At 41.3% G+C, this 4,579-nt stretch overlaps 1 protein-coding gene across 1 annotated transcript in view; it reads right to left on the reverse strand.

The window, feature by feature from the left end:
* SLC22A3 (solute carrier family 22 member 3) overlaps nucleotides 1-4,579 on the reverse strand; it is a 78,494-nt gene that overhangs the window by 59,939 nt on the left and 13,976 nt on the right. The window lies entirely within an intron of this gene.

The raw sequence follows: 4,579 nt of genomic DNA on the forward strand, positions 1-4,579 counted from the left end.
TTTAAGAGGAGGCTAGATGAACACCTTGCTGGGGTCGTTTGACCCCAGTATTCTTTCCTGCCATGGCAGGGGGTCGGACTTGATGATCTGCTCATGTCCCTTCCAACCCTAGAAACTATGATACTATGAAACTATGAAATACAGACTAGATTAAAGTACGGTAATAGGAATACATAATTAGGTGGATCATTGTACTCAATAATATTAAATGGTTCAATTTCTAGTTGGGAGGATGTAGCAAATGGGGTTCCCCAGGGGTCTGTCCTGTGTTGGGTATTGTAACATTTTCAGTAATGATTTGGAAAATGGGATTCAGTGCACAACTAGTCAATTTGTGGAGGACATCAAGTTGGGTGGATGCAAACACACTGAAGGGGAGGGCTAGAAACTAGAATGACCTAGATAGACTAGAAAAATGGTCCACAATGAATCAGATGAGGTTCAGCAAGGACACATGCAAAGTCCTGCACCAGGGACAGAAAAATTGCATGCACAAATACAGACCGGGGAATGGGTGGCTAGGCTGTGGTGCTGCAGAAAACAGCCTGGGAGTTACAGTGGACCATCAGCTGAATAAGAGCAAGCAGTATGCTCTTGTTGCCAAAACAACCAACAGCCTATTGAGCTGTATTAACAGGAGTGTCACTTGCAAATCAAGGGAAGGGATTTTTCTGCTGTATTCAGCACTGATGAGGCCTCACTTGTAGTGCTGTGTCCCACATTTCAAGAAGGATGTGGACAGATTGGAACAAGTCCAGTGCAAGGGGACAGAGATGATTGGGGCCTGGGAGACAAGACTTATGAGGAATGGCTGAAATAAGTAGGGGTATTTAGTTTGGAGAAGACTAAGGGGGGATTTGATAACAGTCTTCAAATAGCTGAAGGGCAATTACACAGAGAATGGAGAGGGGCTTTTCTCTGTGACCATAGGAGACAGGACTAGGAGCAATGGTCTTAAGCTTCAGCGGCGAAATTTAGGTTGAGGAATAGGAGGAACTTTCTGACTATGAGGGTGGTCAAGTGTTGGAACAGGCTACCTAGAAAAGCTGTGGAATTTCCACCTCTGGAAATTTTTTAAAAGCAAGTTGGACAGACACCTGGCTGAGATGGCTTAGTCAAGGATGCTCTTGCCTTTAGCGGGGGGCTGGACTAGATGCTCTTATGAAGTCCTTTCCAGCCCTACTTTCGTATAATTCCTTTGATTCCTATTTGTCTGGGAAGAGTTAGAGGTATCAATTTAGAGACCTCTGCCTTAGAAAGTATAAGCCATAAGTTTCAAACCTATTCCAGTAGAACAAAATGCACCTTATTGCAGAGGGTTATTGCAAAGCCTCCCTTCATGCTTAAACTCCAGTTACATCCTTTTCACCTCATGTTTTAATGTAGGGGAAGCCATTGAGGATGAGTCTCTGTATTGCTGTACATTTTATACTTAATGATAGTAGGTGGAATTTTTAAAAGCAGATAAGTAACTTAGGAGCCCAAATCACATTAAAAGAAAATGGGTGCTATGGAAAATCTCACACTTTAGTGGGATGGTACCCGTCAGGAAGGTCTCAAACAGGAGCAGAGCCTCATGGTACTATACAAGCAGAGGCCCCAATCCTGTAAGCTATTCAGTGCTAGTGCATATGGAGCATCAGTTACTTCAGCAGATCTCTGTGCAGGAAAAGGAGTCCTCCTGTCAAGAACAGAGCCTAAAGATATAGTCCCTAGTTGAGAATGTTTATACTTGTGATTTAACTTGTAAATGATCCATCCTTAATACAAACAGACACGGAACAATCTAACAAAAAAAAGGGGAAGAACATGAGTTCCAAGAGAAGATGGACAAAAAGCATGCCTCCTTACAAATAACCTTTCACCTTAACATACATTTCATATTATGGCATTTAAAATAAATTGTTGGCCAAAAATATCAGCCAAACATTTGAAATAAACAGTGTTTCCCAAGAGACAAGAGAAGATGGATAATTTTTAAACAGTGTGAATATTTTTGTAGCTATTTATAGCATAAAGCACCTACATAAATTACCTGGTACCCTTTCCAAGTGAATACTAAGTTTTATTTTTTTCTATACATTTAAATGCCCTTGATGTCAGTAAGATTTCTTGGCTCTTTATGTTTGCTCTTTTTCTTTCCGGTACCACTCTAAATGCTCTTAAAGTAAACTTCATGCTTTCGTTTAAAAATGGAGTCTTCAAAAAGAGATGCTTTGTGGCTCAAGGCATTCTCTCTGAGTTATAGCTAGATTACTGTTCAAATATTGCCAATTTTGGCCATGGTTGGTTGACATCATTATCTGATGGTTACAGATGGGAAAAGAGTGATTTTAATCTACTTCACAGGAGTCAACCCATAATCAAATCCAGCACCCTCTCTCCATGCTGGCTTTATCTTTTATGGTTTCTGGCTAACTTTTTCAATTTGGTACGCCAGGGAAATAAGAGCAGCAGAGCACATCATCTGAAAAATTAATTGTGAAACAAGGGACAAGGGATGGGTCTAAGCCCAAATCGTTTCTGATAATTCTTCAAATGCTGAATCCAAATGTAATAGTAGGATTTATATATCTCTGTTGCTGAGCTAGCATGCTCTTTTCTTTCTTAGAACTTGGGAAAATTCAGGTACGACCTGAACTTTACAGCTCTATCTCAAGCAGAAGGCAGGGGATATTTGCACCTTATAGACTAACTAAATCAGAGATGCATCATTTGCATATGGCAAAGAATTTGTGGGTGATATCTTTTGTCAGCGATATTCCAATCAGTTGTGTCTTTCAAATGCAAGACATAATTTTTCATGTCTGAGAAAGAAGCAGGCATGGTTAGTGTTAAAAACAGTCTGTGGAGCTGTGAAATTGGAGAAAGGTGAGATTACCAGGAGTAGCTAACAGACAAAAAAATGGTAGAAGAAAAGATAGTTTAATTAGTGGTGGATCAAGTCCATTAAAAAGTGGGGAGGGTTGTTAACACCTGTGGAGTAAAGAGAGATTGCCAGGAGTCAGATTAACTATAATTAGCCAGGAAGACAATGTCTCTGTTAAGTCCTTGGTGTCCAACCAGCTTATGCGTTCAAAAGCTTGTCTAAAGCGATGTAGTTGGCCCAATAAAAGTTATCACCCACAAAAATCCCTCTTGCATATTTCCTAGATCGTCATGGCTGCAACATCACTCCAACACTACCACTTCATTTGCCTACATAAACTCCATGCAGTGAAAACCAAAGTGCCCATTACCACATTATTTGCTTGAACAGCGTCTTTCCTTGACTTGTGAAAATAACTGAGAAAGAGCTGGACTGTTGGATTCCTGGTACAAATCTGCACTTCTCTGCTCCCAGCGTGGTTGATGGTATGTCACACTGGGCAATGAATAAACACTAAAAGCAGAGACAGAAGCTGAGAACTGAAGAAGCCACTTGCCACAAGATAGTGCCATAAAACTCCCTTTCCCTGCTGTTAGCACTGATTCCCCACAACCAATTTCCCTTGTAGAAACCAGGGTAAAGAGAAGTTGGGTTTGGGTTCCCCAGCTGCCTGATTGTAAGGCATGAAAGCCAGGATTCCAGATGCTGCATGAAAAAGGACCTTTGTGTGAGGTTCTGGATTTCCTCACCTTGCACTGAAAACTTAACAATAACGATGAAACTCCATTGAATGACTGGTGGGATATAAATTATTTGGAATTATTTTTGTTTTGCTTTGTCCAAAGGAGGAACAGGGTACTAACATGCTCCAGTTGCTTCAAGACAGAGGAAAGAGAATTCCCAGTATGCCTGTGGATTTCATTGCTGGGATAACCTTTAAACAAAGGAACAGGCAGGGCATGATATGAGCACAGAGGTCAAATCGATGACTAACAACTGTAAACCAAGTGGTTATTGCAATGTTTCCTCTTTCAGTAAGTCTAGCAGATAGCACATATTTCACATTTTGGCTTAACACTCAGATGCACACCACTCTTTCTATTTTGGTTACTAACTGTCATATGATTTCCAGCACCCCACAGACCTTCTGCACAATGTGGGCAACCCTGCACATCTTACTAGATTCAGCTCTGTAAAAATGTATTACTTTATATGGTATCACTTCATAAAAGTCTCTGGAAGCATCCAGGCATGCAATACCCTGGAGTTAGTCACATCTAGACTTCACAAATGACATGTGAGATCAGCAAATATTTAATTTGCAGTTATTGTCTTGGCTTCCAGTCTCAACTGGAAAAAAAAGTCAACATAGTAAAACACAATGTACTAACGACAGCAGCTTCTTGGAGCTAGCCATGCCCTTAGCACTTGTTAAGACAAATGACATGCCAATCTTCATTTTGCATCTGTAATCCAGTGTCACAAAAACCAGGCTAAATGCAGACATTTGGGGTGGAGTTGGGGGGGGGGGGTTAGGGAGAGGTTAGATTAGGCTCAAAATAGTCACCTGCTCTAAGCTACGTTGGGATGAAGGAGCTAGTGGGGAGCGGTTTGGAGGGGAAGGGTGGTTAAGCAGACTGGGTGGGAGGATTGGGGGTCTGTGGGAGGTTGAATGTGCTGATTTGCTCTGTCCTGCTTCACAGAGCATAG

The sequence above is a fragment of the Gavialis gangeticus genome, unplaced genomic scaffold (assembly GCF_001723915.1).
Source record: "Gavialis gangeticus isolate Ggan-Ray unplaced genomic scaffold, GavGan_comp1, whole genome shotgun sequence".
NCBI classification, from domain to species: Eukaryota; Metazoa; Chordata; order Crocodylia; family Gavialidae; genus Gavialis; species Gavialis gangeticus.